General features: G+C 49.4%; 1 long non-coding RNA gene across 1 annotated transcript in view; it reads right to left on the bottom strand.

The window, feature by feature from the left end:
* Positions 1 to 23,807, bottom strand: part of LOC146186473 (uncharacterized) — a 123,503-nt gene that overhangs the window by 18,573 nt on the left and 81,123 nt on the right. The window contains exon 5 of the long non-coding RNA XR_014708112.1: positions 17,529 to 17,612. This is a non-coding gene — a long non-coding RNA (uncharacterized LOC146186473). The remainder of the gene's footprint in view (positions 1 to 17,528; positions 17,613 to 23,807) is intronic.

The following is a 23,807-nucleotide window of genomic DNA, read 5'->3' as shown; positions in this document are numbered from 1 at the left end:
GCCTATTTGCCCAAGTTCAGTCAGCAGCAAAAGTTTGCAGGACGTCAGCGCACGGTAAACAAAAAAAAAAAATGATGCCGTCGTGCATGACAACGTATCAGATGCCTGCATTCAGGGGACGTGCATGCTACATTCGCTGGAGTTAATAGTTAGTTATAGCATAACGCGATCAGTGCTCTCCTACCGTAATCCGCTTGCAAGGGGCGTCAATGCGTATGCATCCATCCCAACGTGAGCGCAAGATGGCGCCAGGTGCTGCGGAGCTGCGCGTACGGCTGCCGTGTTGGGACCCATTCGCGCCCGCAATTGCACAGCAACGATGCAAAAATTTGTCGCCAACAACATGCATTCGTTAAACTTTTGCTAGAATCTGCAGGTACTATTTCCCTTCTCAGTAAGACGTGACACCGATATACGGCGCCATAAGCTCTCTCGCCCTTTGCTTCGAATTTTCTGCCTATAGACTGTAGGAAGAAGGAAAAGAAAATGCACGAGCCTGCTACTGGATCTGTAGCTGAGTCACCTCCGCTGCCTCGTGCAGATAGAAGAGAATATAGAGAAGAAAGAAAAGGAAGAGGGAAAGAAAGACGCGCGCCGCAACAACAGCCGTCGTCCACCACCAGCGGTGGCGTGTGCAATGACGGCCTATAACAGATAAAAATTCGGTGCCAGGCTAGCCCCCGCCGCAAGCGGCGGTGACCACCCTGTACCAGCCCCATCAGGGGAGAGCCATCATTCCTATTCAGTTCTTTGTCGAACACTTTACCCCTTTCTAATTGATATGACTTTATAGTGCTTCCATGCTTACTGCAGCGGCACCCGATTTTTCCATCATCCCCTACCACTGCATCACAGATGCATGAATTATATAGTGAACGGTAACCATATCGCGGTCCATTCCCACAATTTGCTTGTTTTCTTTGCTTCTTTTGTTTTTACTTTCAAGGAGTCGAAGCATTCGGTTTCACACGTACTTAAGAAGTTTTTTTTTTTCTTTTTTTTTTTTTTTTAACCGGAATGCAATAGGCATCGTGGCGGCGATGTTTGCGAAACGCGGACAACTTCGCAACGCTCGGTAAACCACGCGGCAGCTGAATCGACTAAGCAGCCGACAAGTAGACCTGCGAGGAATTAGGTAACCATGCGTACGGCACGCGGAAAGAACTTGGGCAACGCGCTTCGCGCCTCTCGGCGCACAACACGGGCAGGCTATTGTTCATTGTGGAAAACGCAACTGGCACCGGATCGCCCGCTGAGGCAGTGAGACCACGCACTCAACAAAAGATATGCAGATGGAAGAAGGAAAAGGAAAAAGCCGGACAGGTTAACCAATAACAAAGGACGCGTTGCTAGTAGCCACTAGTTCTGTGGTCTGTTTGAGCTGCTGTTACATATATTCTGCGTGCTTAATTGTGTGCTTCTGACAGTTTAGCTTGTTCATGCGATAGGCTGTAAAATGTAAACGACACTACTGGCTGCCCTATAGGCCCATGCACTTTCGCAACTCGAACGAAGCTATACTTGAGTTTGCTTTGTTCACCCACTGTTACCATAGTTGCATTGGGCGCCTAATTTATAGATGACATTTCTCTGCTGGAAATTGCATACGCACAGCTCTTTTTTTTTTTCTTAACTATGGCGCACGCTACAGAACTAATAGAATTTTTTTTCGTGCCTGTGCTACCGCGTGCTTTCAAAACTTATCACTCAGTCCTGATGTGCTGAGCGCGGAATTGAAGACGATTTGCGGCCACTAACTGACAAGCGATTATCCTAATACCATGACTGCACGAGAACATAGTACTACGACAGCTTTAACTTTTTTGGACTCGTGGCACGCCCACTTATAGCAGGACCAGAATCATATGGCGAGCTCAAAGATTTGTGCCGAGGCCGAGCACACCCTTCTTACCTGTGTAACGCGTACGTACTACGTAGCGTTCGCGAGGTATTAAACCGGCTCGCGCTCACATAGCATTACGTCATAAGGAACAAATTTCTGAAAGCAGGCGTTTCGAACTCGATCGTGCAGTGTGCATCTTGACGCGTTTCTCAAGGTATACGGGGATCAGGACTTGGGAAGATATATATGACTCCGGCGTCGTCCCAAATTCCACGCTTGGACCGCGGCGCTCGATTCCACCAAAAGGCGGCAGGCTGCATGCCAGCAGGCCATATAGACCCGCCGGGCCAGTACACCTTCCAGAAGAACCGTTGAAGGTCGCGAATGATGCCCGAGGCGACCCCATCGACGGACGCATCTCGAGGGAGGTAAAGAAGCGTCGATGACCCATCGCGCAAGCTCATGGACAGGCAGGAAGGTAAGCCGGTAGGGGTGCCGAAGGAGGCTCCGGGACGTTTTAAAAAAAAATCAACCTTGCGCCAAGGGTTATACGCTGGCTCGCGCGACGCCCGACATAGCGGCGGTGGCGGCGTCCGGACACGTGTTGGAAGCTGAGGGGGGCCGCAGAGAACGGTCCACGGAGTGCAACACGGCGTGATTAATCGATTCCATTACGCCTCACGTCCAGCGGCGCTCTCCTCGCACGAGACTGCATAATGAAGCGAGTTCTCTGCTGCAGCCGTCCGAGAGGCAAGAATGCCGCCCGCTTCGATCCCGGGGGCGGCCTCGTCTCCCCGAGCCCTGCGCGTTCGTGCGACGACTCCGCTGGTCGAGGACGCAATTCTTCTCTCGTCGCATGCGCTTCGCGAAGGCTGTCCGTGAACCCAAGCACCGATGGGATCCTTCTATGCTTCACTTTTTTCTTTTTGTTTCTTCCGTGCGGCGAAGTCAGCCTGAAGACCATCTGCTCGCGTCCCGTTATCGAGGGAGACAGAGATAGAGGAGAAAAAAAAAAAAAAAAAAAGAATACAAGTTTCAGAAACGAGATGGAGGCCAGGGGAGGTCTAGAAGAGAGCTATAGAAAACCGTGAGACGAGTTCACCAACTTTTCAGGCACTTCGTCATAAGGGAAATGGGTCAACAATTAACTGCATCCCCATGCTTCTGGCTAACCACTCCGGAGATAATATCCCCTTTAGGCCACTGTAAGAGCCCATATCATATTGGATGGGAGGGCGAGGGCAATTAAGTCTCTTTGCCAGCAACAGGTTTGCCTCTGAAGCTCACACGTATCCAAAAAGGAACAAGTATCGGCTTTTGCATATAGGCATGTCGCCATTTGTGTATACGATAGCATCCTGTACTGAATCTTTGTAATGATATGAGCCAGACTACCGAAATGGCACGTAAGATTATTTTGCAGTTCGCCTACGACGTTAACTCACTTTTGAAAGAGCCAATAACGCGCAAGTTTTAGCGTTGAGTATAATTGTAGGTTTGAATGCATGCCAGGAATAGGAGTGAAATATCCAGAAGAGGGCACGCAAAGCAGATAGTACTCATCATTTAGGGCTTCGCACATTTCCCATAACAAAACGTACGTAAGAGCTGTTCGCCGTTGATGTTGTATACATTTCAGAAATAACAATCTGTGTGCGTAGCCAATCGTTCAGCGAAATTTCGAAATTGCAAAGAACAAATACCTTTGCAATAAGTCTGAAGCTTGGCTTTGGTTTGGTTTTTGAGGTTTAATTAACGTCCCAAAACGACTCAGGCTATGAGAGACGCCGTAGTGGAAGACTTCGGAAATTTCGACCCCCTGGCGTTCTTTAACGTGCACTGACATCGCACAGCACACGGGCGCCTTGCTTTTCGCCTCCAACGAAAAGCGACCGCCGAGGTCGGGATTCGATCCCGCATCCTTGGGAACAGTATATCGAGCGCCGTAACTACTGCGTCACTCCGGCGGGAAGTTTGAAACCGCTAAACTTTAAGTCAGGTACTAACTAAGACGCAATGTGCACTTTTTCAGCAGACACGCACATCCCCCATTCTCAAAATACACACACAAAAAACGAAAAGCTTACCGATGCACACAGCGCACGCAGACCACGCAGAAGAAAAGGGGATTCAAAAACTCTCAGCCGCCAACGAAATCACGAAGATCGCGAGAGCCAACAGCAGACGAGGTGGGCGGGCGATCGTTGAAACCCTCACAGACGCAAGCATGGAAGCGGTCAACCATAAAGCTGCGGCAAATAATCGAAGAAGGTGCGGCTATATACATCGAGGGCGACGCGAGGCAGTCAAGGTTTCTCTATACTATACAGAGCACGCACACACACTTGAAGATCGATTTTTTTCCATATCGACTCGTTTCTATATGAGTGGGTCGTCATAACGACGTCGCTCCGCAGAAGTCAAACACAGACGCGCCGCGACCCGACTCGACGGAACAACGAATAAAGCGAATCGGGCCCACGCTAGCAGCGTATATCCCGAAACTTCCACCATTCTAGCCGCGTCCTTCCACTCTTGCTCTCCACCCGTTCTCACTGCCCTAGTCAGACCTTTGTTTACAGGAGGATCTAAACAACGCAGGCAAGACAGGTGGCGCAACATTAACCAGAACGGTATTACGCAAAAGAATGAAAACCGTAAAAGTGCACCTACGGATATGGCACGTATTGGGCGTGACAATGTAGCCGGAGAGCGCATCGAATAATCGTAAACCGCGTGGTACGCTGTGAAAATTATTACACTACGTTTTCTTTTTCTTCATATATGCACAATTGCAGAAGACGAGTTTCTTGCATTCATTCTGCTTTCTCGAAAATAGGCGGCCACTTACAAACTCCGGCTGCGTATATGACCAACATATGCGGCGTGACATTCCTATCCGTCCTCCCCTCTTTACTCTTCCAAGCTTCTTACTGTATACAGCCAATAAACAAGCCCCAGCGGTGTAAATATCTGATAATTGAATGGCCGTCCACATTTTGACATATTTGCAACGACGAAATGTTTGCTGGGGTATAATAAGATATGCTAATTCATTCATACTAATAAGGTTAATATAATAGTCTACTGGGGTACGTGTGACCCTTTGCGCAGACAATAAAACTGCTCAATAATACAGAAACAGTCAAGTAAGCCTTTCGAGCAAATATGCAACATCTTTTCAATTCGAGTTCAACTTTTTCTTTGTTTTATTTTTGTTTCAAACTGAACAAGGGTGGAAATCTTCTCCAGCGCTGTGAAGTAAAAAACTGAATGTAAATTTAATTACCAAGAAGAAACGACCGGCCTCAATATAATTTTTCTTCCCAGGTAAAATATTTGTGTTCGACGCCGCTGCAATATCTGCACGCTTTCTGAAAAACAACACGTTCGCCCTGCTTTGTGACAAGCTAGTATCAATCAATTCGGGTGAAATCGAAGAAAGTTTGAAATTATACAACTTTGTTCTGCCGGCGATAGAAGACGCCCTTTCACGGGGACATACTTTGGCAAATGTCCCGTATTTTCAAGACACCTGTTAAGTAGATTTAGTGAAAAGTCATTACCAGATTTGAATTCACCGAAATCTATCTACAAATATAAAAGAACAGAAACCTTTGAAACCCTGTTAATCATTAAAATTAATGCATTTCAAATTTTTGACAGGCAAAAAAGGAGAGATCAATTCCGATTTTGAGCGATATCACATAGAGAGAACAGACGCAATGGCGCAGGTAACAACTACAGAAACCCAACAAGTAACGAGTTGCGAGGAACCAGTTCGGACGGTGCGTGCAATTTCTTCAGCCCCGCGCGTATTACACATATGGTCAGGCTCAAATTAGCGCTTCCCAGCGGTACGACGTCCGACTCACCGCGCGCCGTCCGCCGCCTGCCTGCCTCTTCAGCGCCGAGGGGAGGGACCTCGAACTGACCGGGGAGCTCTTCACGATTTCGTGCCACGGAGACTGCGGAGGGTTCGAACACTGAGTCGTCCGGTGTCCGGCTTTTCGTTAACGAGTGAGACGATCCCCCTCCCTTGCCCCGCTTCTTTCCCTGCTCCCTCGGCCTCTTCTTTGCCGAAAACACGGCAAGCGTGGCTCACTGGAGCCAAGGGTCTCCCGGCCCCTCCTCCCCAATAAAAAGTAAGGACGTGGGGAAGAAGAGTGGAGGGGGAAGAGGGGAGGAGACCACCACGTTTGGCCCGCGGGAGGATCGAGCGTTCCTCGTCGGCGACACACGAACGCACAAACTCGTGCGCGCGCAATCGCTTGTATATATACACACACGATGACGAGCGGGCCCCGGTAGCAGCAACAGCAGCGGCAGTGGGCAGCTGCGGTGGCCGAAACAAGCCGCGCCGTAGAGGCCCAGTCTGTCCACTGTCGCCCGCAGATCGATGCAGCCGCAGATCGGGGTCCCGATAACTTGGTCTAAAGTAGGGCCGTCCCTCGCTCGGTTACCGACCGCTGCCGACCGGTGGTCCTCCTCGCGGTCCTCGCGAAGGCTCCCCGGTCTGTGTGTGCGCGACTCGGACTCCAAAAAGCCACACGCGGGCGAGCTGTATGTAGTGCGCGTCCAGTCGATAAACACCACCCTTGCTTTCCTACGGGGTTATGTGGAGAAAAAAAAAAAAAAGGAAGCAGGCGAGGCTCTTACCGCTTTTGGTTTCTGTTTAGAATGGGACACCCGCATGCGGAAACGCGAGGGCGCAACTTCGACAGGAGACCCGACAACCGTCCATCTCGGCTCAGCATAAAAAGAAAAAAAAAAAGAAAGAAATCAAGAAAAGAAACGTGCATAACGAAGATGCTTCGCTGCGATGAATAATTTCGCACCGCCTATGTACAGCGTAGTTTGTGGCAGCAGTGATGATTGGTGGCTACAGCGCTCGGTATGGGCTAAAAAGGAAAATAACAAAAAAAGAAAAGGGACAGGCAAAATACTGAGGAACAATTAAGGTAACGCTGCCGTGTATACGGGGCGTCGATCTGTTGACGGGACGTCCCATGTTTGCCAGCCGGTGGCGACAAGCGTACGCTTTCGCTGGAAACGTCGATCAGCTACGCTTGCGGCACGAAAAAGAAAATAAAACAGCAAAAATATATCAAATATATCAAATGACTTCAAAGATGAATCGGGATTCGGAACCAAGACCTTCGGGTCGCCAGTCAGGCACGCTATCCATAGACGCTATCCATATACTATAAGCCATGTAAGCACGTTGACATCTCTTTTGAACGAAATGGGACGGAGGGAGGGAGAGAAGGAGGGAGGGGGGGGGGGTGTTGCCTAATTCAAGTATAGCAACGTAGTAATGTCGAGAAATGCGTGTGGAGAGGAACCGAGGCTATCGCAGAATCTGCATGTAAGCTGGAATCTATGTGTTTCCGCAAATTTGTCTGTATAAGGATGAAAGATGGTGGCAGCTATGGGCAAATTTGTTTAATTTGCATGCTAAGAGCTATAGCAACTGTATATGAGGAGCCGACCTGTCAAAACATCTCTAACGTGATAACGGCTCACGAGACGTGACTAGTTTGCAAGTGACAGAAAAATAAAAAAAAACACACACAAATTTCATATTTCATAAGTAACACAGCTATACGAAGACCTTGGAAATGAACGCCCACCTTATGCGTACAAGCCAGACTGTTGCAAGAGTGCTGGAGTAAAGTAAGTAATCAAGGAATAAGCAGCGTCAACGACACCTTTCAATGCCAGCTTCGCGGACGATCGCGCTGCAGATCACCGGTGTAGATCAATAAGCATTAAATCAGCGCATGCATCTGACCGAATCTCATTCTGAGTGTCGCGTTCGTTAAGCGAGGTGATGAAGGAACTCTAGTCAGTGGATGGCGTGACAGTGAATGACGCGCTAAAAAAAAAAAAAAAAAGACGGGAGGGGGTTCTCCGCACGCACATTCATTTATGAAGCTCGAATGCTCAGTTGTTCTGAACGGAGAGTGACGCAATAAAAATAAATAAATAAATAAATAAATAAATAAATAAATAAATAAATAAATAAATAAATAAATAAATAAATAAATAAATAAATAAATAATCGTACAGTTCTCCACGACAGACACCGATTGCAAAGTGGTCCGAAGGTGGTCACGTAAGCATCAGTTGCTGACGCAAAGCGCAAATTAGACGCAAAATGATCGGCCCGAGGATGGCAGCGTGGCGTCACATTGAGAGTTCCGTTACTGACTCTACAACGCCAGCGCCAGACCCTATGCATGCATAAATTACCTGCGCGGCGCAGTGATAACTGTAAAATGAATTCCAGCTCGACGCTCTCTGCGCTTTACATCATCTTCCACGCTGAAAAAATACCTCGTTCTTCTCCTTTAAACATGTTGCAACGGCGTATAGCGTTTCAACGATGACAACGGGCGTGCGCGCGCGCTCTCTGGGTGAGCGATTCCCCGGCGCCCGCACGACCATCGCGTTATACGCTCCATCGATAACTACCCATGCTCACTCACTCACTCTCTGTCTGCGTCGGCCGCGATTGCACTGGATGGGATTCGCAACAGCTTTTTCTTCCCCCGTCGTTTAGTTACGCGGTTCAAACGATCTCCAGCATCTCTTTCGAGTGGCGGAAACCACTCCCCCAAGCCCAAATTTTCTGCAGTCTATACACGCGGTTAATATTCTATTCTGGGCCGCGCGGCTCGGTTCCCGCTGGCAAACGCCTCCGTATAGCTTTTCTCTCCCTCTTTCTTCCTGGTATTTTCTTTCCTTTTTTGTCTCCTTTCACTCGTCCATTCCTAGCAGCGCGCGCAGCTCTCTTTTCGCCTCTTTGTCGCTCGATGAATAATGAATGGCTTCGCGGAGAAGACTTCCGACGAAAGCGAACGTTATGGGACACGACGGCCAGACAGCGGGCCATAAATTTATTGATCGTGGGTGTGTATCTGTCTTCCTTCTCAACGAGAAGGTACCCGGGACGAGCGGGAGAATCGCGAAGCCGTCGGAAGAGGGAAAGGAAAAGAAAAAAAAAAAAGACAAGATTATAAGCCGCGGTGGTACGCGATGGGATTCCGAGCTCAGAAGCGTGATCACAGACGCCAACTGGTGACAGGTATACGAGCTCACGGATCGGTGTAAGCACGATGGACCTCGTCTTTGATTGGACAGCAGGACGTGTTTTAAGCCGAGAACTTACATGAGAACGGTGTGCGGCTAAAGAGGTTAGCAAAATACCTCCTTGTCGCTCGACTACTTTAGTCCAGGTAGCGCCCCGTAAACAATGTGACTAATCATGCCCACATCCATTAATCTCGACACATTTCCGTCCAGCTTCGCCGCGGTGGTGCAGTGGTTAGGGCGCTTGATTACTGTGTCCAAGGATGCGGGATCGAATCCCGGCCGCGGCGGGCGCTCTTTGATGGAGGCGAAAAGCAAGGAGCCCGTGTGCTGTGCAATGTCAGTGCACGTTAAAGAGTGCACGTGATCAGTGAGTGCACGTGAAGAGTAAGTGCACGTGATCGAAATTATTCCGGAGCCTTCCACTAAGGCGGTTTTCATAGCCTGAGTCTCTGTCGGACGTTAGACCCCACAAACCAAACCAAAACAACCAGACGTCAGCCAGTTGGCGACTTCAAACCTATCAAATGTGTATCATCACCGAACCAAGGAAAAATGGACTAAAGAACACAATGGGGGGAGAATAATGTGGGAACTGGTGGCAGCTGTCTGAAAGGACGTTAGTGACAGTCTACGTTACTAATAAGGAGCTTTTGCCGCAAAGCAGTATTGCACCGTAGCAAAGCCAGCTTCGAATGCGCGAGTACAAGTGCATCAACATGACCATGTTGGTTATTTCGGTGGGGAAGTAGAACCTAACGAAACCTGAACCGAACCACACAGATGCGACGAACATTGACATACTCATTGAAATCCATACGATGCGTAATTGAATGATAATGTGTCAAAATATTCGCCCCTGTTGCAGGATAACTTCAGGCGTGTACTCTTTCAAGAGTAACTTCTACTCTTTGTTCCTCTGGAACATAACTGAACGTCGTGATTACTTTAGTTCCTTATTAGATGCTTCTTGAGGCCTCTCGATCAAGGTCACGTGAGATCACCAGCGAAGCTAAATGAGACAGGGCAGTTAAAATAAACAAAGCAAAAATAAATTTCCTCTAGAACGGCGACGCGGGCATTCATCTGTCAAGACAGGTCACTCAAGCACACCTTTTGAGGTGACGTAAACATCATGAAACAAACATGAGGGTTATGCGATAAAAAAGACGCAAGAGAAAAAAAAAAAAGAGAAACAAAAGGAAGCATCGCAGTCCCAGAACGGTAACAATAATTAGAAGAAAAAAAAATAGCGAAGCGCGAACGAGTCGCAGTTGCTGAATATGTATTTCACACATCGTCCCACACACCTGGCACCCAGACCGAGAATCGAGCAAGGTGAAAACGCTCCAGGAAAGGAGGAGCAAGAGAGGGAGGAGGTTGTTATGAAAGCCAGCGGTGCGCACTTGTGCCAGAAGGATCCCGCGCAGCCGGGGAAGAACCAAACGATGGGAAAAAAGAAAGCTGCAAAATGGCCGCAACAAGTTATGCAAAACGAAAGAAAGAAAAAAACAACACAACTATATGCAAAGGCTACGGGATGATGCACATGGCGCACAATTAACGTTCTGCCAAAAGTCAATATAGCCTCAACAAACGCAGTGCAAATTTTAGCGGACAGTCTAACAACAACGCAATAATCTGTGGAAAGTGCAGGGTGTGTGGTAATAAAAGATATGACGCGAAGTCTACTCAAACCATTCCCGTGGAAAAGAAGATTCAGGCGCGCGCTTTCGGGTATCCAGAACGTGTATAATATAGCCTACTGCGCTTGTTGGCTGCGCGCAGAAGTGGGCGAGAGATAGAGTGAGGAAGAAAGACCACACAGGATCGGACAAAAGCCCCCGCGCGCGCGAAAAACACTAGGCGCGAATTGCCGACTTCCTCTCCGCGGCGCTTCGGCAACGGCTGGCGCACGGGCGCATTGGCGCTCAACCCTGAAGCGCATCGAAGCAGCAAGGCCGCCGACGTGGCCGCCGGTTGGTGCAGCTTCCTGCCGCGGGCATGCTTCGGGGGGCGGTCCACACCTCCGGCGCCATTCGACCGCTGGCGAAGCGTTTTTAAAGCCCGGAGGAATTCTCCACGCACGTTCAACTTCTCCGCACTTCCCAGCCGCACGGACACGTTAGACACGCCAATGGAATATGTTGCACGGAGCGCTCTTAGAGTCAGCTTTATCGGTGCTCGGTCAAATGAGATGCGGGCGACTCGAAACTGTAAAAACAGGCCCCCTTCACCTTGAATTCATGGTGGCCATCGGCTCAAGGCTTGAATAAGCATGAACACTACTTTCTCTCCCCCCCCCCCCCCCCACACACACACACACGCACACACAAACCCGCGCGCGCACAGGCACATGTATACGAGCCGCTTGCGTCGTAATACACCGAGCATGTGAGTGTGCCGAAGCACAACAATCAGCCACTGAAAGTTCCACGTTACATAACCATAGAATGTTTACCTAAATATCCCTTCACTATTTCCAGTTAAATATCTGTTCGGTGATAAGTAAAGTCATGCCTCTGTGTAATACAACCTTTTGGTATGGACGAATAAAATTAGGAACATTTCTCCTTGAGACTAAACTTTTTCAATGCTTTTGCACCTCCTTGATATGAAAACTCACTGTCGGCGCAATGGACAGGGGCCATGCATTTTTGACGCCTAAATATGAACCATGGGGAGAGCAAAATCTATTGCAAAAGCTAGATCGTTAGTTTTCAACATTGTGAGCACATTACACTCGAATAATCACCGTGGTGATGATGATGATGGCACTAGAGGGACGCAATAAAAAATGGCAAATGGCTGAGTGATGGTCCTTTTCTTTGGTGGTTTTGATGTCTACAGTTCCAGTGCGCCCAGTAGACGCTCAATTACCGCTTCCTTCTTGCATGAATGGCCGAGAAGAAAACTCTCTCAGAAGCTTGTGCCACCTTCAGAAAGCCGAATTCAGCTGCTACCATCAGACTTATCGTTAATATGTAGCGACGGCTTGTAGGATACGAACAGCTACAGTACAAGTGAAGCAATTTGTCAATGTTACGCAATCAAGCATATCGTATAGATTTTAAGCATAATAGAAATTATGTCTGCCTTCAAATGAATTAATTGCGCACTTGTAGAAAAGCCGATCTAATTCCTGCCTTTTCTTTTTTTTTTTTTTCAGTACCTTTGTTTCTTTGTAATTCGTTATTACGGTCTATTCGCTGTCTGGACAGTTTCGCACGGGAACTTAAGTGCCGATATTAATGTGGCACGACAGTTTGCGGTCAGAATAAGTGAATGAAACTTAATAGTGACGATAATTGCATTATAAAAGCAGCCTGTCCAAACAGCGCCGCGGATGATGTATTGAACTGCACATGGCTGCAACGCCTTTAAAACATATGACTGCAACGCCTTTAAAACAGTTATGCACACTCACACAAAGATCGGCAGAGGAAAGTAGGAGAAATGGTACACGTGTAAAACTTTTAAAACTATACTAAAGCTGATGAAATCGATATGTAACCGCGACTCCGTAAAGAGAGAACACGGGGCTACTAAGTTCAATTGCTCAAACCCAAGTTCTGGTGTTCGTCTAGGGTTGCGCGATCTCTCTCTATTTTTTTTTTTTTTTCGGATCATGAGTCTTTGACAACGCGCACCCATACGCGGCACTTGTTCTCGGCGTCGCAAACCTAGCCTCGCTAGCGACGACGACGACGACGACGGCGACAATGAGCGCAGCTGCCGCCGCCATATCTTCTCCGTCACCCCGGGAGCGCGGCGGGCCCCCGCGCGACGGGGCGCCGATCACGTCGTGATGCCGTCCTTCGGAGGGCGAGCCGTGAACCGAGCTGAGCGGCGGCATTTTCCAAAGAGCCGCCGCTGCAACTCCTCCCACTGGCGTCCTTGGTCCGCCGCTCGTCCAGAAAGCCGAAAAAACAAAAGCTGCCGTTTCAGCGGCGAGCCAGCAGGTTGGCTCAAGGGAACCCTCAGGTGGCTGTCGACTTCGCAAGCGACGGCACCGTTGAGCGAGGCAGCCAGCACCAAGGAGCTGCTCTCAAGCCGACTGTAGGACCTCCACCCTCCCCCTACTCTCTGCCCACCCCCTTAACGCGGTTCTTTTAGCTCTGGAGCCCCGCCTTCAGCTCGCTTTACGCTCGGCACCGCATACTCGCTTCCACTGAGAAAGAAAAAAAAAAAAAAAAACAAAAAAAAATGCATCGCGGAGGCGACGGGAAAACAAGCTTTGCTTCTCCTCAGCTCGCTGAGAAAATTCGAGGAATAATTTGCGGTTACTACAGCGGCGTCGTTTCTGCAGCGGCTGTTTGCAGCGAAACTGGTGGAAAATTGAGATTTCAAATGCGCCGCGGTGTGGCAGGAGCGCGTGTATACCTACTGCGAGGGCGGATCCCCTCAAACGTGCACGGTGTGACTTGTGTGTATGGTCCAGGCGTATACAGGAAGTCAAGGTCGGAGAATAACGGAACGCGCGTGACGCGGTCCGTGATACAACGGCTGTAGTAAAAATTAACAACTCGGCGTGATTTACGAGCGAGCAATGACAGCCACATTGATTATCTGCCAAGTCGGTTAATGGGTGAGGTCGTCGCTGTATAGTATGTTTTTACAGCTGACCTGCAAATGGATTTACAATGAATGTGTTGTGAAGCGCGGGACCATGCACGGCAGCATGACATACGACGCTGACCTGCGAGCAAGATATAGTGACCGACGATATAGTTCGAACGTTTCGATAGAAATAAATATTATTGCTCAGGCCCGTTTGCCGCTTTTAAAGTATTCTGCGCGGACAGTTTGTCATGTGCTCGGTAAGAGGTTGAGCAATTTGTCACCGGCATCAAATGGAACCACGCCTTTATATAAAATCGGCCCCGTGTACTAAGGGGCACAGTCAGTTTGCACCAATATTGGCCCGTCAGAGTATTCCAGTGCGGGCATTAATCACACAGCTAGACCATACACTGGCACAATAATACAGTGCCAATATTGGGTCAATGGTGGAACTGATACAAATGTGCCACGTGCTGATCCTTACACCCTGAGTGCCAAGCGCAAGGAACCCGCATTCAACGGACGGATCGCAGCGGCTTGGTGAAGCCACGCAAGCGAATACCCGTGTTCTGCCAAAATTTTAGCCGGTCGTCCGGTTGGCACTATAGCCGCACCCTCGCAGTTCCGAAAGCGTGCCAGAATAATCGGCTTTGAACATCGCTCTGCATATGCCTTGTACAATGAAGAAAAAAATAAACAAACAAACAAACAAAGCGCCGGAGGGAGCTCGCACCCAGCAGTAGCAGCAGCACGAGCAGACACGGGTAACTTTTCCTCCCCCAAAAACGCGTTGAAACACAGCGGACCTATTTCCAAAGGGTCTTCCCCCCGCCGCCCTGCTCATCTTCTCCACACCCGAAAAACAGGCGGCAAACGAAGCCGAACCAAACTGGCTTCGGAAAAAGCGCCGCTGCCTCCATTCTTCTTCCTGAACAACAAAGCGACGGCGGCGTCATATTTTATTCCGACTCGTAGCTCTGCTGCTGCGCGCCTTTTTCTCCTCTTCCTTCTTCGCACCGGCCCGCGTGAGCGCAAGTGTGCTTCAGTGAGAAGCGCACTCCTCCCCGACTCCTCCATCTTCCACTGAAACACGCGCGTGCTTCCCGAACGCCGTCTCTCTCGCTGACGCTTTGTTTCTCGCCGAGCCGAAAACAGAGCGCGCTCCCTGTTGTCTTGTTTTCGCTCTCGGAGGGGCTTGCTCCGGCGAAGAGACGCGCCCTCCGCGCTTTTTCATTGTCACCGCCGCCGCTGAGGTGTGTGTGTGTGTGTGTGTGTGTGGAGAGCGTGTCAGTTAGGGGGCGCCGAGCATTCATCTTCATTCCGTTTCGCGTCTCCCAGTTACGTCAGCACCGGCTAGACTGCCGACGCCGCCAGAGCAGGAGGCGAGTATGCATGAGAAGGGGAAGCACGCGGTGCATGAGCGCAAGAGAGCGGTTCTAACGAGTCCATAGCGCGACCGGTCACAGTTTTACAGTTCTGACTTTTTAGAACACATCTGTATACAAATGCATGGCTCTAGGTTGAAACCTTGCTGCATGACGAATCAGCTTACATATGTCAATGCATATCCTGAACAAAGTTGATAATTGGATGAGCTGGTGCTGATTCATCTAAACAGTCGTCTTTCGACTGGCTTTAAGACACCTATATCGTGAACCGGTAATGCAGCATAAAATTCACAATGCTTGACTAAGGGACGATGGTATAGAGCAAAACGTTCTTTGTTGAATACTGAATCATCAACCGGAATAATTTCACGTGCGCTTAATTAAAGAAAAATAAAAACCAGTGCTGACCGCGTACAACATCGAGGGATAACACCTCGGCCAAGACTACATCCATCGTTGCATCATAGAGCCCATTACGCTTAAAAAACTGAACTATACCCACAAATTTGGGACAAATTCTGGGAAAAAAAGATCTTGAACATTATTTATGTTATGGTTTTATAACATAAACCATAAGCCTAACCTTATTTACGTTAGGCTTATGGTTTCTTTTTTTTTTATTTATTTCCGAAACGCGGACGTCATTAATTGTCCATGGCAGTCTTAATTCACCGTTATGAGCGCAGGAAAAGCTCTAAAAGCAAATTTTTGTCATTTTGCACGCATCAAAAGATAAGAACGTTTCCGTCAACATGATCATGTAAATGTTTCCTATGAAATTCATGTGCACAGCTGCCTGATAATTAAAAGCGACGTCCAGAAAGCCGAACGTCGTTGAGAACTACATTGCGCTAAAATAGAACTTTATTTTAGAGTGATAGCCCCCAAAGGTTCTCAAAATGTGTGGGATTTCAGTAAAGTGTCATGCGTGTCTCATTGAGCTCAGAAGTTCCAGCGAAATCACGAAACGTGCCACTCAAGCGTTTACTCCGAACGAAACACGTTCCCACTTGCCGTCGACAAAGTCCAATAGCGCCAATGACTCACAACGGCTGCACACGCAGAACATTGGCCAAGTCTCCTTTTGCCTTTAAAAACTTCAGAGCCAAAAACGTTTCCATCCCTCCTGCCCCCTTTCCCCTACAAGCTCTTGAGCGGGAGCCAAAGAAGCGTGCGCAAAAAGGCGTGCATCCTCACGGCCGGCAGGAAAACATCGAACAGCGAGCGTTCTCTCAGAGGGCACAACGCCGCCACCACCACAAACGGTTACAGACATAGCTCGCAGCTGGTGTCCGGCGCAGTCTCTTCGGAAGTCGCGGAGAGCGCGCGTTCAAGGAACCGGCTTCACGCTTCGCAGAGCACCGGCCTCGCGGACGAATCGTCCAGGAACTCGTAATCAAGCGCGGACCAGACTTTCTCCCCCGCCACCCCAGCGAGCCCGTCTGCTCTAACCCGGCGGTTGTCCACGCCGGGGTCGAAAACGGAGCGCGCGCACACCAACAGAACCGCACAGACAGCGCAGAGTGGAGCTCAGCGTTCGAGTCGACGCCCGCCGCAACGTTCGGCCGGCTCGGGAGCCAGCCAACGCGGCGGCAGGAAGGGGGGGGGGGGGGGGGGGGGGGGGACGTGTCAGAAAAGAGCTGCTCCCCCGCGGCCACCGCCGCTACATCGAGGCCCGAGGTCGAAGCCACGCCCGACCCCCGCAATCGCTCTCTTCCCGGCCAACGAACGAACCAGAGGAAGGAAGGGACGGTATACGCTACGAGGGGCACGGCGTGGGAGGAAGCCGCGCGCTCGAACGCTGCGCTCGGCCGTGCTCGAAGGGCGCGGATTTGCGGCCTGTCAGGGCCTTAACCGCCGCTAAAGGCTCCGCAATCCTTGGGCTTACGGACTTACTTCATAAGGCTAAAACCTCCACCCCGCTATCTTTTCCTCTCCAGCAGACGCATGCCGCACGCCTATATTCTCTCCCCCTCTGCCTTTGTTTCCTCCAATATGTAGAAGAAGCGGTGCGGGCGTTGTCGGCCGTGCTGTGTGAACGGGGGAACGGCACCGGCTGCTGCCAGAAAGGGAACGTGCTCCCCGCGTACCGTACCGAAGCACGGCAGCAGCGATCCTATCTGAGCGTTGCGCGCTGTCAGCGTGGGGGATCGCCGCTCCGAATGCACACAGAGTTAATTGGAACGCTCGCGTATAGGCCGCGAAGAAAGCGTATAGCTACGTCCGTTGATACTCGCTGGTGAGATTGGAAGAGAGCCTTTGCCGACCGGGAGGCATGCACGGAAACGGGCCGCGCGACGTGCGCACCGGAACCCCTTCTGCGCACAACTCTCCTCCCTTGTCCCGCGAGTCGAAAGAAGGACGCCTGTTATTATGTATACCGAAGCGCATTCATGAAGCTGTGCGTGCAGATTAGATACCTATCGTCATTGGGGCCGTTTCGAATGCCGCGTGACTGAGCACTGTATAAGGCCCTTTTCACTTTCGTAAGTTCACGCTGTGTTGCACGTCACGTGTGTGGTCGCAGGTGGTCTAACTTGAATCCAGAGGCACGCTATATATGCCACCTCGTATATATAGGTTTGCGATTATGCGATTTTTTACATGGAAGATTAACTGTGGCATGATTGAACACTCACCCCGACTTCAACTGTACGCTGCTCCCCGGAGAAGGAACGGTTCTTGACAGCTCCGGCTTGAGGGATGGGCGTTTGCTACATGGCCTGCAAAGTCAGACGGAGTTAGAATGTCAGATCATTGAATGTTATTAAAAAAAAAAAAAAAAAAAGCACTGGCAAACGCCGTCACGAAAATTTTCTCATAAGTAGACGAACCTATAACAAATGCAGAATACAGATTATGCTCTTTTCTTTGTGGTATGCTGTTTGCTTGTTGCCATAGCTATTAACAAATGTGATGTTTCAAAAGAGTACGTGTATAACACCCTTTTTGAATTATACGGCCGAAGACCCATCAGGTGTCTTTCAGTGTTTGGAGTAGTAATAAGAAGCCAAGAGACACTCCTAAGCCTCATGGAAACGGCCCTGCATTGGAAATGACTCAAAAGGACATTGCACAGAAAACACAAGAAAACCAACTGCACAGTAAGAACTCAGCTGGCAGGCAATGTGGTCAGATGAAACCACCTGCCCGTGTTCATTGCATGCGCTATAATTTTCGCTGCATAAGTGGTTCCGTGAAAGCGGATATGGGTAACAGCCTTGCTTTGGTCATTATATTCCTCAGGCGCTTTTAACACATACTGTTAAGGTGTGTACGGGAACATCCTGTAACTATAATTACCATTATAGGAGCGGAAATGAAGAGGAAATGCAACGACATGGCATTCACGCAAATAAATATGCACTGAATAGCATTATACGTCATTACATGGAGGCCAGGCTGCTCGCCAGTGAGATAAACATAATGGAGGAATAATAAGATAATGCGATGTGGGTGCATGCAATTATAGAGTTCGCTACATGGCTTGCAAAATCAGAGTTCGCATCCTCGTCGCTAACGTCATCCCCACAAATGCATTCCATCTCTGCGATATATCCCCGTCAATCAACTAGCGCCAAAGACCGAACGTTGACGCAGTATGGACAGCATTCCTCAAAGAAGTAGGTCTAAGAGGAGTTGACGAGGAACACGCAAGACTCGCAGGTGCCTTAGGGCAGTTCAGATGCAAGTCGGTGATTTGATGGAAATACATAATATGCACAGATGGATAAACCGTATAAAGCGTTACCAATCTTGAGACAAAAACTTGTGCGCATGCATCCAGGTCACAAGTAAAAAGAAAATCACCATTCCTTTGACCCGCAAAGCTCCGCACCTGAAGCGAGCGTCACCGACGCGTCTCGACTCCCGGCGCGGAGACAAGCGAAGCCCGTTTTTTGAAAGATGGTCGGCCAATCAGCTACGCTCCCCGCAGGGGAGAAGAGTTCCAAGACGGGGCCGCCGACGATGCAAGCGCGGACAAGAAAGCTCCTTTGCGCGTTTTCATATTTTCATTCTTGTCACACCCGCAACGCGGGTCACCCTCCCACCGGCAGTCTGGGATGTTCTCCGACACCGTGCCTTGAAGTGCACGATGCAGCAGTAGCAGCAGCAGCAGCCCGCACCCTGCGCAGGCCGGGCAACCGCGTCCAATGGGACCCCAAGCCGCGCGCATTGAGCGCCAGGATTAGCGGCGGTGGGTGGGTGCACCGCTCTGCCGTTGGGCTATTGATGAGAACACGTACACCCCCCTTTCCGATTTTGTCCGGTCACAAGATGACAAGGCGGATCAGTGCCGCGGGCCGGCGACGGCGATGAGAGACGAGTCGGAAAGGGGGCGCGCGCGCCTGCCTCGCCAACTTGGCCCTCGCTCAGGTCATCTGTTGTGGCGATCACTCTCAGTTCCGGTTGTAAAAGCCGAGCCAACGGACGACGCGCGCCTTAAAATGAAATAAACAAATAAAAAGGCAACTGTTGCACAAACCCGTGAGGTCTCATCGGCGTCCGCTTCATGCATCGTTTATAAAGTTGACAGAACTAACAAGAGGTAGACGCCAGGAGGAGTTCTGTTCTTCATATGATCCTATAGTTTCCTTTCTTTTTGGCATGTTCCATTTCATTAAACTGCATTCTTCCCAGTGTTCTATGCGGCAGTTATCCTTCCGTTTCACGTGAATATTGCAACCGGTTCACATTAGAAAGCATTTCTCAACTTATACAAAAGCGATTGTCTTTCGACGAAATTTTCCTATAACCAATACGCAATGATTCTTGACGAACTCGACCTTCAAGATGTCCCGCTCTTTTTTCTACAGGATTCATCCGCAAAATGGTCCACAATAAAGTCCCAGCCGAACATAGGTGCTGTGACAGATCCGCCATTGCTTCAGCCACACCCTACACGTTCAGCTGCCTCAACGAATATATTAACGGACTTTGTGACTTGTATAAGTCGCGAATATCTCGCTTCTTTTCCAAGTTGGTTCTTCAGATTTACATTAATTTTTCTACCGGCAGAAAGACGTTCCCAGGTGATCGATGGAAAAGGTGGGCCAGCGATTTCGCGCCCGATTATAACGCTTCCTTTATAACAAGATTTCCGCTACCGTATGCAGCTTCGGGAGTGTGCAGGGGGTGGGAAAGAATCTAAAGGATAAGATGGAGGAGAGCTGCAGGGGCTGCGCGAGCGGCGATATGCACGCCACAACACGAAGGCTGCGCGCAAGCAACTCGGCCATGCGTGCCGCGGGATCGGTCACGACCGCGAATGTGATTCGTGTCGCCGCTCAGTCACGCAGGCCGTTTCTTTCGTTCTATTATTTTCCGGCTCGCGGGCGGCGAGCGCGCGTTTCTTTCCGCTTTCCTCGCCACGACGCTCCATGTTACGGCACATATGTCTTGTGGCGCGGCTGCATGCCCCTCGAGTTCGGCCACGCGGAGAACTGGCGTTCATTACTATCTCTCTTTTTTTATTTATTCTTTTTTGTCACGAGCCGCACTTCCCTGCGCGCGACCGAACGGTGTGATCGCGCTGCGACGACCCGAACGCCTCGACCAACGGATGATGGGCGCCGGCGGCCAGGCGTGACACAGCCGCTGCTTCTGCAACCTGCTATGCATGCGCTTCTGCGACCGTATACGTGAGACGCTGCAGAAGCAACAGCAACAGCTAGAGCAAAAAAAAAAAAAAAAAAGTCAGTAAGTTGCTGCGGAAAGAAGAGTACAAGTTCAACGCCAGAGAACCGGGCACAGCAACAGCACAGCAAAGTATAGAGTCACTGTATTAAGTGCGGCATACGTGTACGCGCGTCACACACACACACACACACACACACACACACACACACACACACACACACACACACACACACACACACACACACACACACACACACACACACACACACGCACACACGCACACACACACGCACGCACGCACGCACGCACACGCACACGCGCACACACGCACACGCGCACGCACACACGCGCACGCGCACACGCACGCACGCACGCACACACGCACACGCACACGCGCACACGCACACACGCACACGCACACGCGCACACACACACACACGCACACGCACGCACGCACACACGCACACGCACACGCGCACACACACACACACGCACACGCACACGCACACACGCACACACGCACACACACACGCACACACATACACACACGCACACACATACACACGCACACGCACACACGCACACACGCACACACACACGCACACACATACACACACGCACACACACACACACACACACACATACACACACACACACACACACACACACACACACACACACACACACACACACACACACACACACACACACACACACACACACACACACACACACACACACACACACACACACACACACACACACACACACAGCGTCAAACAGGACGTGTATTGAGGTTTTGATGTGAGAATGTATACATTCTTCAGATTCGAATAAACGAAGTTGAGAGGAGCCACGAATCATTCTTTAAGTCAGAAACATTTTAAATCGGTGGAGGGGTTTCTCGATCAATTAATCCGATGCATTCGATTAATATATGCCGTTGCAGCATTCAGGCAGTATCGCAGTATCATATTTGCGAAGCGTAAAAATGCGCCGAAAACGAAACTGCGGCCAGCGGAAACGATCGACACCGCTAGTACGAAAATTGTTACCTTAGCAAGAAGGGCCTCATGGGACCACACATTCATTTCCCACCCAAGAAGTCGCTGATCTTTGCTTGCATGCGCCTGCGCGAATTTTTTGTAAGTCGCAAGTGCGTCGAGGGCGTCGTCCGCCCTTCCCATGTGTTCCGGCAAACTGCTGCAGCAGACCAAGGGCATTCAACACTTGACCCGCTGTCGGCAGGCGGCAAGCATCGTTTTTACCGGTTTTACAGCCATTTGATGAATTCAACTTAATATAACTCTCGTTTTACGCCCCGCAGTTTGGTAAAAGCGAGAAGTTTCTCGGCAATGCTACCGCTGGTTCGCAATAAATAGCTTTTCGAGTGCCTTCTAAAAGAAGAAAAAAAAAAAAAAAGACCGAACTAGACTTCTTCCTTCTACATTTGTCGATAAAACCGGGACAGATAGCAAATTGGATTCGTTATTTCGGGTTAGACAAAGCATTGGAATCTCGTCTGAGGGGGAATCGGGATATCTTCGTTAAACCGGTTATTTCGTAAAATCGGGTTTCGTTAAATCGAGTTTTGTAAACAAACTAGAACGTAAGCTTTTCGGCGTATTCAGGAGATAAGGCCGGTAAAATATCATATAGTGGACTAAGTGACACGCAATATCAGAGACAAAGTGCAAATAACAGCCCATTTAAGTCTTCAAGAATATAGCTAGCACTCCTTATAGGTGCACTGACGGCACGCGCTTTTGACAAGAAGGTTTAAACCCTTTTTCTATACGCCGATTAGGACTACTGCCAAGTTCCAACTTAGTTTGTACAAAGAACTTGTGTAGTACACAACCGAAACACGCTCCGCGTCGCATAAAGTAAAGGGTCGTCAGCATTTATACTTATTCATATACATTAGTCGGAAATTCTGAGCGCTAAGATGCGTAGCGAAACGTGACAACGAAATTATCGCGAAACATTAATGGAGACAAATGATGCTGCCACCAATTTTCTGGTTCACGACGGCGTTTTTCCCGGACGCCTTCCTTTTCGTCTATGCATGCTTTCTCGCCCGTCGCGAGGAAAAGCGCGGTGGTTTATCGTTCGCTCGCTGGCTACTTGGAATCTCGAGCGCTCCTTGCAAAAAGAAAGAAAGAAAAAAAAATCCTCCTTTTGCGCTGAATAGAAGACACGTTCACATACACGCGAAGAATGGAATCAATGAGACGGGTTTACTCGGCTTGTCAGCGGGAGCGCTTCGATATTATGCACACTGTATACCTGTTTCAATCTGAAAACCGGTTTTCTTCATGAAGGCAGGTTTCTAAGTGGTTGACATCTCGTAGGGTAAACAGAAAAATGAATGATAACTCGCGGAAGCTCATCCCGGGATGCCGGCCGATCAATTTCCGAGACGTTTTGCAAGCAGCGATGTAAACGGTTATGAATACATCTTCCGGCGATATTGATAGGCTGTAAAATAATCTGTCAAGTCAAATAGTGACTGTGACGCTCACTTTGCGTTTGGTGCGCACAGATTATTTGGAGACGCATTGTTCATAATGTTATAGACGTAGACGTTCACCGATCCAGAACATGTTTTGTTGTATACACTATAAATCGGCTATATAACAGCTAATAGAATGAAATATCGCCAACAGCTAAACCGTGGACCTGAAGATGATAAAAGAAGACGTCTACAGTTTGGACACTACTGGGTGACGTATATAGAATGGACAAAGCTGCGGAGGGCAGGGTTAGCTGGGGCGATAACTATATTTGATGACGGCGATGAATTTTATAGGCACGAGAACAGCTCTAGCCAATTAAACGACACGTGGAATTTTGGTCTCCACAAGGGTAGGGTCACTGTCCCCCGTTTTCCATACGTTTCATTCCACAGAAACCGAGCAACAGACCTGGGGAAAGCTCGCATATGCACTGTATAGCATCGGTTGGCAGTGGGCAGAAAGCACATGGTATCGAGTCCCGCACCACTCGCTTGCACGACGGTTGCTGACACCACTGTATATGGGCCACTATACTGCGTTCATACAACGTTATCTCATTCTTCTAGACGGCGTTAACAGTCGAACAAGCTGCATATACAAAATGACTAAGAGGTTTTGTATAACAATGAATCGATCACGCAATGTTCACTAACGAAGAAAGGAAATAAATGAAACACTATAGCTACCGAAGCTATGAAGTTCGACTATGTCAATATAAAAACGACGAAACAAGAATTTAATGCAAATCTAACTCCGTAA

The sequence above is a fragment of the Amblyomma maculatum genome, chromosome 6, assembly GCF_055883805.1.
Source record: "Amblyomma maculatum isolate TAMU_Amacu chromosome 6, ASM5588380v1, whole genome shotgun sequence".
Classification (NCBI taxonomy): domain Eukaryota; kingdom Metazoa; phylum Arthropoda; class Arachnida; order Ixodida; family Ixodidae; genus Amblyomma; species Amblyomma maculatum.
Note: the sequence above shows the minus strand (reverse complement) of the source record. Positions and strands in the feature narration are given on the sequence as shown.